Source organism: Pleurodeles waltl, chromosome 3_1 (assembly GCF_031143425.1).
Source record: "Pleurodeles waltl isolate 20211129_DDA chromosome 3_1, aPleWal1.hap1.20221129, whole genome shotgun sequence".
In the NCBI taxonomy this organism is placed as follows: Eukaryota; Metazoa; Chordata; class Amphibia; order Caudata; family Salamandridae; genus Pleurodeles; species Pleurodeles waltl.
Genome location: NC_090440.1, coordinates 39,436,672 through 39,451,166, shown reverse-complemented (window position 1 = coordinate 39,451,166; position 14,495 = coordinate 39,436,672). Strand labels below are relative to the sequence as shown.

The window sequence follows — 14,495 nt, the reverse complement described above, 5'->3', positions numbered from 1 at the left end:
GGCTAAGCGTGGTTGGAAACAGGGCAGGGATCTCCATCCCCACAGTGTTAATGGGCAGTCATTGTATCCCTGTGAAACAATGAGGAATGCTAAAGCACATGGCCTGGCACAGGGAAAGCCCCTACCATGAGGACAGCGTATTTAGGATCACTGGTGACCTCCGCCCCCTTCCTTGGAGACATCTCCCAGCAGCAGAAACTGAGGGTGTTTCGCTAAAGAAAGGAACATGTTTCCCAAACACTCCCTGAAGTCAGCACCCAGGAGCTACAGCCCGGTCTATGGCACACCAAGGGGAGGGGCCACTAATGGGCGTGGGGCACCAGTGAGTATCACAAGCCAAGATGGCAGTCCCTGGGATGTGCCTTCAGCCTTCACCGGGCCAGGGCCACAGTGTCGCGTATACATACTGTGGTTTGATTACTCTTATAAATGTGAAATATTGACCGCTGTCCTCGTGCTTGAGGAAGCAAAAACACATAAAACCTTGGCCGCTGACCAAACAATAAATATGCCATTATTGTTGCAAGGGGCGCTAAAAGGTGGCTCTTGGACTGACTGCAGAGACGGGCATTCATCCTTCACGACAGATAAGAGGCAGCTCAGAGGGTCTCTGCACCTGCTGTTACATGTGTACCCCTGGTGAGAACCTAGGGCTAGATGTACCAAAGGATTTTATCCATTCTGGGTCTATGGGAAAAAGCTTTCGTACATATGGCCCCTAGTGTTCAAGGGTTTCTTGGCGCTACATTGTTTAATCAGGATTCTGCGCCTTTCCCTTGTCTAGGCAGACTGCGCATCATCACATAACAGCAAGCAAAGCCTGGGCGATTGGAATTATGCGGCAGGAGAGGACCAAATAATGCGGCAGAGTTTAGTAAATTATGCAGCACGAAATTGAAAAATTATGCAGTATAACGCGACACATTCCGTAACAGTATTACTTCATTATTTTGTCATCTTTTTTAAATCGGTAACATTGAATGGGCACTGGTTGCACCTCATTAGTATCAGCTTAAAACCCAGACAGCAATAAGAAACAGAAAAGTGACCAGTCCAGCTTTGCAAGTGGCCTTCCACTGCGCTGCAGCACGTAAGCTGCATTTTAGTAACTTTTGACCTCGATTTTTTTTTTTTTACATAAATCTGCAGATTATGCGGCAGATGGTGGATTATGTGGCAAATCTATAATTATGCAAAAATCACGCGGCCGCACAATCGCATAATTCCGGTGGCCCAGGCAATGCCTCCGGTGTCTTCTCGTCGCCAGGCGCAAACATCACCGGATCCAGAACTCGAGAGGATGAAACCTCCTGCCAGTGAAGGTAAACAAACACTACTCCCACCCTTGACACGAGCACGGCGCGCGCCTTTACTGAGGGTTTCTGCAGTGGCGCACGAGGGGGCCACAGGCCCCAGGGAAAGTAGTGAAAACACCTCATGGTGTCCCTGGGCCCCGGTGCCACTGCACCTGCTGCACCGCCGGTAGCTACGCCGCTGGATCTGCGGATGCAGGGTTTGGGGGCCGCCGTGTCTCGAGCTGCACGTCTGTCTGTCTGTCCCTCCCCTCATCCCCCTCTCCGTTCACTTCTCTCAGGCGGACTCATCGATAATACTCCTTCCATGACCCTCTCTCTCTTCTCCGTCGTCCTCGCCCCTTTTCCCCCTCTTCCGTGTTTCGTACTCTTCGGACCCTCTTTCGTTTCTCCTCTTTCTATCAGTTTCTTCCCATCTCTTTCTTCCGATCTGTCTTTCTTCCCATCTCTTTCTCCTTGTTTCCATCTAACTCTTTCTTGCGCTCTCTCTCTCGCCCTTCGACCCCTCCATCTCTCCCGGCTCCCACTCTTCTGTTCATTCCCCCTTCCTGTCTGTCTCGCCCTCTCTCATCAGGGGGAGCATTAAAACTTTGCTTCGTGTCCGCGAGCCCCCACTCCCACAGTCACACAAACAACCTCATATGAGGCCACGCACGCGCACACCCACACAACCCCACACAGAGCACGCCAGAGACATCCACACACAGTTGCACTCTAGAGACATGCACACACAAAGATACACCCACTGGAAGTCCACACACACAGATACAACCACACACAGCCATACATAGATACACCGGAGACATCCACACAGATACAACCCAGAGAAGACCACACACACTCCCACACAGATACATACCGTAGACACATACACACCCCGGAGACATAGACACACAGATACACCACGGAGTTATACACACTCACATCCCAGAGACTTCCACACACAGAGACACACCCAAGAGACATCCCCACACAGATACAACCCAGAGGACCACACACACTCCCACATAGATGCATACCGTAGACACATACACACGCACACACACCCCGGAGACATACACAGACACACAGACACATCCCAGAGACATCCACACACAGATACAACCCAGAGGACCACACACACTCCCACATAGATACATACCGTAGACACATACACCAACACACACCCCGGAGACAGACACGCAGATACACCCAGGAGTTATACACACACACATCCCAGAGACATCCACACACAGATACAACCCAGAGGACCACACACACACACCCACACAGATACGTACCGTAGACATATACACACGCACACACCCCGGAGTTATACACGTACAGATACACCCAGGAGTTATACACACACACACACACACCCCCAGAGACACCCACGCACAGAGTTTCAGCCCCGTGGGGTTCCGGCGCTACACGCCATTAAGTCCATAGCTCTGACGCCCGCGGAAATAACGCTGGGTATTTATTTACAGCGCTTGGATATCCCCATGTGGGGTTCCGGCGCTACACACGGGGAAGGAATGCCGTCGCATTAAGTAGTTCTGCCCTGCGCGCGTGCCACCAAGAGGCGATGCTCGCGTCAAGGAGAGCAATTAACTTCAAAGCACAATATTATTGTGTGTACAGAGCCAAGGCAGACGCCCCTCCCCCTGGCACCAACATCCCTCCACCCCCAGTGTAAATAGTCCACGTGGCACAGCGCCCTCTCCGGGGAATGGGGGGCGGGGGTCCTCGCATTGGGAGGTGTCACTCGGCCCCACCGCGCCCCACCTCCACACACACACACACACACACAGGGTCCCACCCACCTTAGACCATCAGAAGATTTAAGGTATGGTTCGCGTTGTGTCCCTCCGAGAACCAGCCACATATGCGCTCTAACTAAATAGCGCACAGCCCCCACATAGAGCGTGCCCCATCACCCAGGCAGCTGGTGGCACGGTGCCTTTCAGATCAGGGTCCACACTCCAGTGATCCCATCTTACTGTCCAGTGGCGTAAACAAACTTGAGGGGACCCTGTGCAAAGTGCAAGGCGGGGGGGGGGGGGGGGGGGACGGCTCTACTCTGGACCTAGTCAGGAGCTCTTAGGCCAGGGACCCCCTGGAGCTTGCCACCCACCGCGGGGCGGCAAGAGGCCATGTTATGCCACTGTTACTGCCTCCATGTTAGCCAACTGGCCTGCAGCAAGGGGGTCCCCCAATCCTTTCTCCAACCCCACTGAATATCTTGAACTTAGGAACTCTGGTATACCCTTCCGCCTGTGCGCCGCCGATAGGCAAGTCCACCCAAGGGTGGCATCCCCGGACGGCATCACCCTCCTATCCAACACCTTGATAAGAAGTCATCACCCTCCTATCCAACACCTGGATAATAATTCATCACCCTCCTATCCAACACCTGGATAAGAAGTCATCACCCTCCTATCCAACACCTGGATAAGAATTCAATTATAGATGTCAAACCACCTGGGAAAACAGAATTCCTTCTAGCTCCTAAGAAAGCAAATGTATTTGTACAAGAGCTCCCTGCCCTGGAGTGCCGACCCTCCATAGTTCAGGATGTCAAGTCTCCTGGCTTCATCCTTGACAGCTGACTGGCCCTCCAGAGTCAGGCCACCATCATGGCCAAGAGCGCCAAGGATGCTCCATGGGAAACCAGACAGATCACCCCAGGATGTGGCCTAACAGCCAGAGCTGCTGACTTAGGAGCTGAGGGAACCAGGTCCAGTCTCGGCCTCAGCTCAACATCCTGCGATTCTGGGCACATCACTTAATCTCCCGGTGCCTACAGTAGAGTGACTCGAGACCCTCATAGGTGACTCCATGCTTTACAAATCTTGGATTTATTTATTCTAGAACATGAGCCAAAATCAGTTGTACAGGTGTTGGTTCTTTCTGGATTTGATTGTGGGATCTCACACCTCTCAGGCACCTCCAAATTCACTCAGAGCATTCCTACTGCTGTGACCTCTTTGTTACCAGTCGCAGAAAGTTTGACCACATCACTTGTAGCCTGCCACCCCTCCAGTGGCTGCCTGTGGAGGGGAATGTAAAAGGCCCACAAACAAAACAGGAAAACTGAAAATATCGGGGGCAAAATGGAGTTCAAGAAACACTGTGGGCCTGGTTTAGAGATTGGGGGGGGTGAGTTCTTCATCACAAGTGCAACATATCTCGTCCGCTACCGAACTTGTAATAGCCATCGTGTTTGTGACGAGTAACCCCGGCGCCATACTCAGTCCCTTCTCCTGGAGCACCCACAATGAACACTATGAAGGAGGCGTTCTCCAGACGCACAACAAGCATTTATAACTCCCTCAGACCCTCAGTGTGGCCACAAGCCTTGCTGCGTCCAACACGTCGAAGCTCTTCTCTTTAAAAGACACTTGGCTAAAGTCCTTTCGCTCGGCATTGGCTGGTTTCATGTTTCCATACTGTGTCGGGTGTATACACCTACTCCGACTGTTTCTGAAATGTACTCGAGTACATCCCATCTCCCACTTCTCCCATAGACTTGCTTTTCACTCTTCCTAGGTTGTACCTCGAATGTATACCAGCTGCGACTGTTAATAAATGCTCTTTTGTAAAGCGCTTTGATGCCTTCGAGGCATGTAAGCGCTATATAAAATCATAATAGTAAAAGGAATAAATGCCTTCCGATATATAGATACACTAGCACACCCAGGGAGTCAACTCCCCCCTCACTCCCCCAAGGAGACAGATGATCCTAAGGTCAGTGAGGTCAAGCTACAGCCTGACAGACAAACCTGTGCCCGTTCATCAAACACAAGAGGCACGTGAGAGATGCGTTTCCACGGCATGCATAGGAGATACTGTCTTATTAATGGGGGGGGGGGGGGGGGGGGAGGAGTTAGTGTGGACACCTACATAAACGTTTACACAATTTTACTCGTGTCTTAGTGCACACTTTCTAAGAGTTTAGCAGGGCCTGAAGCTAAGTTAGTTTGAAGAAATTGCCCAGGATCACACTACGAGTGGAGGCGGAGCCAGGATTGGATTATAAGTTTCACCCCTCACTGGCTGTAGTGCGCACCGTGTCCCTTCTTCAAACACAGCAACATTCTGACACAAATAGCAACGCGTAAGGGAAACTCACACAAGCGCCACAGGAAATGACTTCCGGTGTCTTCCAAGCCCGCAACAAGAATGTGAAGGAGTCGGTCTACGGAAGGAGCCGTCGCACAACACAACGTGCTGCTGTTTCTAAACCGTGCACATAACTGGGTGCTGGTGACAAACGGGTCGTTTCACTACACAAAGGTGCAACGAAAACACCACAAAAGGCGAATGGGCACACCAAAGCAGCCACTATAAAAAGACTACACAACGTAACACAAGATGACAGAGTATGACACGTGAGCAGGACATGGGTGAGCCTAGGGCAGCATGCGGGCACACTGCAGAACACACAACGCAGCTGAATACAAGAAATAACACAACGGAACGGCGCAGCCCGGTACACTGGGGCAGAGCGCTGCACAGTGTGATCTGTTACACAACACGAGATGAAAGAGTAACAACTACACGACACAGCCCGGCACACTGGCGTAGAGCGCTGCATGGTGTGATCTGTGACACAGCACAATGTAACACAACATGAGAGAGTAACAACAGCAAGGCGCAGCCCGCACACTGGTGCAGAGCGCTTTACAGTGTGATCTGGGACACAACACGACACGAGATGAAAGAGTAATACAACAGCACGGCACAGCCCCGCACAATGGCGCAGAGCGCTGCACAATGTGATCCACACAACACGAGATGAGAAAGTAACACAGCAGCACGGAGCAGCACATCACACTGGCTCAGAGCGCTGCACAGTGTGATCTGTGACACAACACAAGGTAACACAACATGAGAGAGTAACACAACAGCAAGGCGCAGCCCCGCACACTGGGCAGGACCCTGCACAGTGTGATCTGTGACACAACACGACACGAGATGAAAGAGTAACACAACAGCACGGCACAGCCCCGCACAATGGCGCAGAGCGCTGCACACTGTGATCCACACAACACGAGATGAGAAAGTAACAGCAGCACGGAGCAGCACATCACACTGTCTCAGAGCGCTGCACAGTGTGATCTGTGACACAGCACAATGTAACACAACATGAGAGAGTAACAACAGCACGGCGCAGCCCCGCACACTGGGCAGAGCCCTGCACAGTGTGATCTGTGACACAACACGACACGAGATGAAAGAGTAATACAACAGCACGGCACAGCCCCGCACAATGGCGCAGAGCGCTTTACAGTGTGATCTGGGACACAACACGACACGAGATGAAAGAGTAATACAACAGCACGGCACAGCCCCGCACAATGGCGCAGAGCGCTGCACACTGTGATCCACACAACACGAGATGAGAATGTAACACAGCAACACGGAGCAGCACATCACACTGTCTCAGAGCGCTGCACAGTGTGATCTGTGACACAACACAAGGTAACACAACATGAGAGAGTAACACAACAGCAAGGCGCAGCCCCGCACACTGGTGCAGAGCGCTTTACAGTGTGATCTGGGACACAACACGACACGAGATGAAAGAGTAACACAACAGCAAGGCGCAGCCCCGCACACTGGGCAGAGCCCTGCACAGTGTGATCTCTGACACAACACAACACGAGAGGAGAGAGTAAGAAATGTGAGCGAGGCGTAGGTGAGCCGAGGGCACCATGCTGGTACACTGCAAAGCGCACAGAGCAGCTGAATACATTAAATAACACAACGGAACGGCGCAGTCCGGTACACTGGGGCAGAGCGCTGCACAGTGTGATCTGTGACAACACGAGATGTGAGAGTAACAATTGCACGGCGCAGCACGGCACACTGGCGCAGAGCGCTGCACAGTGTGATCTGTGACAACACAACAGCACGGCTCAGCCCGGCACACCTGCGCAGAGCGCTGCACAGTGTGATCTGTGACACACAACACAATGTAACACAAGATGAGAGAATAACACAACAGCACGGCGCAGCCCCGCACACTGGCGCAGAGCGCTGCACAGTGTGATCTGTGACACAGTACAATGTAATAACGGCGCAGCCCGGCACACTGGCGCAGAGCGCTGCACAGTGTGATCTGTGACAACACCTCGAGGCACAGCTAAGGCACACGAAAGTCACGACTGCAGCCCGGGCCACACCTGTGCGTGCGCCTCGACGTGGAGGTGGAGACGGGAGTCTTTGCCAGCCCATGCCCGCAGCTGGCACAGAGCTCGGGGTGTGGCAGCCTGAGGGGGGAGAGCGCACCTGGCTGACCTGGTAGGTCCTCTGGAAGTACAGGTGAGGGGAGGAGGGCCCCAGATGATGCTGTCAGGAGGAAGTACCCCTATCCTGGGCTCGTAGGTGAGAGGAGGGTGGGACTCATGGTAATGCTGAAAGGAGGACACCCCCCCCAACCCAGAGGCACAGGTGAGAGGAGGGAATGCCACCCAATGATGCTGAAAGGAGGACGACCCCCCCCCCCCAACCCAGAGGCACAGGTGAGAGGAGGGAATGCCACCCAATGATGCTGAAAGGAGGACGACCCCCCCCCCCCCCCCCCAACCCAGAGGCACAGGTGAGAGGAGGGAATGCCACCCAATGATGCAGAAAGGAGGACAACCCCCCCCCCCCCGAACCCAGAGGCACAGGTGAGAGGAGGGAATGCCACCCAATGATGCTGAAAGGAGGACAACCCCCCCCCCCGAACCCAGAGGCACAGGTGAGAGGAGGGAATGCCACCCAATGATGCTGAAAGGAGGACAACCCCCCCCCCCCGAACCCAGAGGCACAGGTGAGAGGAGGGAATGCCACCCAATGATGCTGAAAGGAGGACAATCCCCCCCCGAACCCAGAGGCACAGGTGAGAGGAGGGAATGCCACCCAATGATGCTGAAAGGAGGACAACCCCTCCCCCCGCCCCCCCGAACCCAGAGGCACAGGTGAGAGGAGGGAATGCCACCCAATGATGCTGAAAGGAGGACGACCCCCCCCCCCCCCCCCAACCCAGAGGCACAGGTGAGAGGAGGGAATGCCACCCAATGATGCTGAAAGGAGGACACCCCCCCCCCCCAACCCAGAGGCACAGGTGAGAGGAGGGAATGCCACCCAATGATGCTGAAAGTAGGACACCCCCCCCCCCTCCAACCCAGAGGCACAGGTGAGAGGAGGGAATGCCACCCAATGATGCTGAAAGGAGGACAATCCCCCCCCCCCAACCCAGAGGCACAGGTGAGAGGAGGGAATGCCACCCAATGATGCTGAAAGGAGGACAACCCCTCCCCCCGCCCCCCCGAACCCAGAGGCACAGGTGAGAGGAGGGAATGCCACCCAATGATGCTGAAAGGAGGACAATCCCCCCCCAACCCAGAGGCACAGGTGAGAGGAGGGAATGCCACCCAATGATGCTGAAAGGAGGACAACCCCTCCCCCCAAACCCAGAGGCACAGGTGAGAGGAGGGAATGCCACCCAATGATGCTGAAAGGAGGACTCAGGTAAGAGGAGGAAGGTACTCACAGCGCTGCTGGCAGGCGGACCACCCCCCCCCCCCCCCCCAATCCCTCTCTCACCCCACAACTCACAGGTGAGAGAGGAAGGGACTCAGAGTGCTGCTGAAAGAAGGAACAACCACCTCCCTAGACTCACGGGCGAGAGGTAGGAGGTACTCACAGCGCTGCGGGCAGGAGGAAGTCCTACCCCAGACTCACAGGTGAGAGGAGGGAGGGACTCAGAGTGCCTGTGGCAAGAGGGACTGTCCAGCGGAGAGGTAGGAGGTACTCACAGCGCTGCGGGCACGGCTCTGCTGGGCTGCCCTCTGTCCTCAGGCGTCGGTCCCGGGGCCGGAGAGCCTCACATCCTGCGGGTCACTTCCAGAAGCAGCGGAGGGATCCTGCCGGACTGGGGCAGTGCATCCTCCACTCTCACCACAGGGCTTATAGTACCGTAATGATGGGGCTGCAGGGCGCACAGATCCTTTACCGTAATGCTGCAGCTAGCAGCGCCTCGGCGGGAGCCGAGAGGCAGTGGCACCCCCGCCCACACACCCCGCTGGGAGGCAGGGGGAGGAGCTCCCTGGGAGGCGGCGGGGAGGGGATGAGAGAGGCGCTCACGGAATAGAGAGTTAGGAGGCAGAGAGGAGGTGAGCTGAAGAGACGCTCACTGGGTGGGGAGGCAGAGAGGAGGTGAGCTGAGGAGGTGCTCACTGGATGGGGAGAGGGAAGAGGGGAGCTGAGAGACGTTCACTGGATGGGGAGAGTGAGGAGGCAGAGAGGAGGTGAGCTGAAGAGACGCTCACTGGGTGGGGAGGCAGAGAGGAGGTGAGCTGAGGAGATGCTCACTGGGTGGGGAGGGAGAGAGGTGAGCTGAGGAGGTCCTCACTGGATGGGGAGGGTGAGGAGGAAGTGAGGAGGTGAGCTGAAGAGACGCTCACTGGGTGGGGAGGCAGAGAGGAGGTGAGCTGAGGAGGTGCTCACTGGGTGGGGAGGGAGAGAGGTGAGCTGAGGAGGTCCTCACTGGATGGGGAGGGTGAGGAGGAAGTGAGGAGGTGAGCTGAAGAGACGCTCACTGGGTGGGGAGGCAGAGAGGAGGTGAGCTGAGGAGGTGCTCACTGGATGGGGAGAGGGAAGAGGGGAGCTGAGAGACGTTCACTGGATGGGGAGAGTGAGGAGGGGAACTGAGCAGGAGCTCACTGGGTGGAGAGAGAGAGGAGGTGAGCGGAGGAGGATCTCACTGGATGGGGAGAGTGAGGAGGGAAGCTGAGGAGGTGCCCACTGGATGGGGAGAGTAAAAAGGGGAGCTGAGAGACGTTCACTGGATGGGGGATGTGAGCTGAGGAGGTGCTCACTGGATGGGGAAAATGAGGAGGCAGAGATGAGGTGAGCTGAGGAGATGCTCACTGGGGTGCGAGAGTGAGGAGGGGAACTGAGCAGGAGCTCACTGGATGGGGAGAGAGAAGAGGTGAGCGGAGGAGGTGCTCACTGGATGGGGAGAGAGAGGAGGTGAGCGGAGGAGGTGCTCACCGGGTGGGGAGGCAGAGAGGAGGTGAGCGGAGGAGGTGCTCACTGGACGGAGGGCAGAGAGGTGAGATGAGTAGGAGCTCACTGAATGGGGAGGGTAAAGATACAGAGAGGAGGTGAGCAGAGGAGGCGCTCACTGGATGGGGAGAGAGAGAAGGTGAGCGGAGGAGGTGCTCACTGGGTGGGGAGGCAGAGAGGAGGTGAGCGGAGGAGGCGCTCACTGGATGGGGAGAGAGACGAGGTGGGTGGAGGAGGTGCTCACTGGGTGGGGAGGCAGAGAGTTGAGCGGAGGAGGTGCTCACTGGGTGGGGATTCAGAGAGGAGGTAAGCAGAGGAGGCGCTCACTGGATGGGGAGAGAGAGGAGGTGAGCGGAGGAGGTGCTCACTGGGTGGGGAGGCAGAGAGGAGGTGAGCGGAGGAGGTGTTCACTGGATGGGGAGGCAGAGAGGTGAGATGAGTAGGAGCTCACTGAATGGGGAGAGTGAAGATGCAGAGAGGAGGAGAGTGGAGGACGCGCTCACTCGATAGGGAGTGTTGCACCTGGCCCTTTTTGCAGGGTCATTCCCATTCTTTTTGCCTCCTTCCTCCTAATTTTTCTGACCAGGTTTTGTTGGCTTTAGGGCTCTGAGCACTTTACCACTGCTAAAACAGTGCTAAAGTGCATATGCTCTCTGTGTAAATTGTATTGTTGATTGGTTTATCCATGATTGGCATATTTGATTTACTGGTAAGTCCGTAGTAAAGTGCACTAGAGGTGGCCCGGGCCTGTAAATCAAATGCCACCAGTGGGCTTGCAGCACTGGTTGTGCCACCCACATTAGTAGCCCTGTAAACATGGCTCAGACCTGCCACTGCAGTGTCTGTGTGTGCAGTTTTAAACTGCCAATTCGACTTGACAAGTGTACCCACTTTCCAGGCCTAAACCTTCCCTTTCACTACATGTCAGGCACCCATAAGGTAGGCCCTAGGTAGCCCCAGTGGCAGGGTGCAATGTATGTTTAAGGTATGACATATACTAGTGTGTTTTATGTCTCCTAACAGTGAAATACTGCCAAATTTTCACTGTGCAAGGCCTAGCTCTCTCATAGGGCAACATGGGGGCTGCCTTTAAATATCCTTAAAGCGTGGATTCCTTTTGAGATCAAATAAAAATATGGAGTTTAGGGTCTCTGAACTCACAATTTAAAAATACATCTTTTAGTGAAGTTGATTTTTAAATTGTCTGTTTGAAAATGCCACTTTTAGAAAGTAGGCATTTTCTTGCTTAAACCATTCTGTGACTCTGCCTGTTTGTGGATTGTCTGTCTGGGTCAGTTTGACAGTTGCGCTGTTTTGCACCTCTCTAGACAGTGACACAAAGGGGGTGGGGGTTGCGGTGTAGCCTGCATATCCCGATGAGCCATCTGAGCTAGAGGGGAGGGTGGAGTGGTCGTTCACACCTGAAAGGACTCTGTGCCTGCCCTCACACAATGCAGTCTCCAACCCCCTGGTGTGCATCTGGGGCATGGCCTGGACAAGGCAGGATCTTGCAAACACTTGAGACTTTTGTTTGAAGTTTGCCAACTTCAAAGGCAGAACAGAGTATAAGAAGAAGACCCAAAAGCCCAGACTTTTAGAATCTTTCTGGAATCAAGAGGAACCTCTGCCCAGGAGAAGAGCTGAAGGAGGAGTACTGTCCCTTTGCTGTGTTGCTTTGCTGGACTGGCCTGCAGTTGCTGCTTCTGTCTGAAAAGAGTGCAAAGGATGAACTTTGCTGTGTGCCCTGCTTGAGAAACTTCTCCAAGGGCTTGGTGTAGAGTTTGCCTCCTGTTGGAAATCTCAGGGACAGCAAAGACTTCAGTTTTCTCGACCTGCAGCACTGGGAACTGTGTGTTTCGTGCTGCTCAAGAGGAGACACCACAGCGCCGCCGCCAACGATGCCGCTGGTCTGCACAGTACCCCAGTGCTCATAGTTGTGGCCTGAATGTGTTCCCTGTGTGGTGCCTAACTGTGTCACTGAGGCTCTGCTAACCAGAACCTCAGTGCGTATGCTCTCTCTCCTTTTAAAATTGTCACTGCATGCTAGTGACCATTTTTACCAATTCTGATTGGCACACTGGAACACCCTCATAATTCCCTAGTATATGGTACCTAGGTACCCAGGGTATTGGGTTTCCAGGAGATCCCTATGGGCTGCAGCTTTTCTTTTGTCATCCATAGGGAGCTCAGACCAATATAGCCTGAGTGAAATAACGTCCACGTTATTTCACAGCTTTTTTTCACTGCACTTAATTAACTTATAAGTCACCCATATGTCTAACCCTCACTTAGTGAAGGTTAGGTGCAAAGTTACTAAGTGTGAGGGCACCCTGGCACTAGCCAAGGCACCCCAATATAGTTCAGGGCAATTTCCCCAGACTCTGTGAGTGCAGGGACATCATTGTACGTGTGCACTATGTATAGGTCAATACCTATATGTAGCTTCACAATAGTAACTCTGAATATGGCCATGTAACGTGTCTAAGATCATGGAATTGTCCCCCCATGCCAAATCTGGTATAGGGGTGCCAATCCCATGCATCCCCGGGGCTCCAGCATGGACCCCGGGTACTGCCAAACCAGCTCTATGGGGTTTTCACTGCAGCTACTGCTGCTGGCAACCCACAGATAGGCTTCTGCCCTCCTGGGGTCTAGGCAGCCCAGTCCCAGGAAGGCAGAACAAAGGATTTCCTCTGACAGAGGGTGTTACACCCTCTCCCTTTGGAAATAGGTGTTAAGGGCTGGGAAGGAGTAGCCCCCCCCAGCCTCTGGAAATGCTTTGAAGGGCACAGATGGGGCCCTCCTTGCATAAGCCAGTCCACACCGGTTCAGGGATCCCCCAGCCCCTGCTCTGGCGCGAAACTGGACAAAGGAAAGGGGAGTGGTCACTACCCTGTCCATCACTACCCCAGGGGTGGTGCCCAGAGCTCCTCCAGTGTGTCCCAGACCTCTGCCATCTTGAATGCAGAGGTGTGAGGGCACAATGGAGGCCTCTGAGTGGCCAGTGCCTGCAGGTGACGTCAGAGACCCCTCGTGATAGGTGCTTACCTGACTATGTGGCCAATCCTCCTCTGAGGGCTATTTAGGGTTTCTCCTGTGGGTTTCTCTTGAGATAACGAATGCAAGAGCTCACCAGAGTTCCCCTGCATCTCCCTCTTCGACTTCTGCCAAGGATCGACCGCTGACTGCTCCAGGACGCCTTCAAAACTGCAACAAAGTAGCAAGAAGACTACCAGTGACATTGTAGCACCTAATCCTGCTGGCTTTCTTGACTGTTTTCTGGTGGTGCATACTCTGGGGGCTGTCTGCCTTCACCCTGCACTGGAAGCCTAGAAGAAATCTCCAGTGGGTCCACAGAATTTTCCCCCTGCTAACGCAGGCACCAAACCTCTGCTTCACCAGTCCTCTGGGTCCCCTCTCATCTTGACGAGCGTGGTCCCTGGAACACAGGAGCTGGATCCAAGTGACCCCGGCAGTCCAGTGGTCCATCTGTCCAAATTTGGTGGAGGTAAGTCCTTGCCTCCCCACGTCAGACAGTAATCCTGTGTACTGTGTGAACTGCAGCTTCTAGGGCCTCTGTGCATTTTTGCAAGGAATCCTTCATGCACAGCACAGCCCAGGTCCCCAGCACTCCGTCCTGCATTGCTCAACTCTCTGAGTTGACCACCGGCTTCGTGGGACCCTCCATTGTAGTGTTGAGATGACCGCTGGGCTCAGTCTTCTTGAACCTGTGTTCAAGTTCTTCTGCGTGTGCTGCCTGCTTCTGTGTGGGATCTCTGTATTGCTGAGTGCCCCCTCTGTCTCCTCCTCCAAGGGGCGACCTCCTGGTCCTTCCTGGGTCTAGGCAGCACCCATTTTCTTCAACCACGACCTTTGCAGCTAGCAAGGCTTGTTTGTGCGTGGAAACAACTCTGCGTCCTCAAGCGCGCCGTGGGACATCTTCTGTGCAAAGGAGAAGTTCCTGGCATCTTCCGTTGTTGCAGAATCTTCAGTTTCTTCCACCCGGAGGTAGCCATTTTGCACCTTCATCGGGGGTTTAGTGGTCTCCTGCCCCCCCCTGGAAACTTTTGTGACTCTTGGACTTGGTCCCCTTCCTTTGGAGGTCCTCAGGTCCAGGAATCCTTCTTCAGTGCTTTG

At 54.3% G+C, this 14,495-nt stretch overlaps 1 protein-coding gene across 2 annotated transcripts in view; it reads right to left on the bottom strand.

Annotated features, from left to right (window-relative positions):
• TP53I11 (tumor protein p53 inducible protein 11) overlaps positions 1-9,383 on the bottom strand; it is a 439,642-nt gene extending 430,259 nt beyond the window's left edge. The window contains exon 1 of one of the 2 annotated variants that reach the window (XM_069221787.1): positions 9,107-9,383. The gene's annotated coding sequence lies outside the window, so the exon portion shown is untranslated. Of the gene's footprint in view, positions 1-8,994 lie in introns of both variants that reach the window. The other variant, XM_069221788.1, reaches the window with a different exon arrangement.
• Between the last annotated feature and the right edge of the window lie 5,112 nt (positions 9,384-14,495).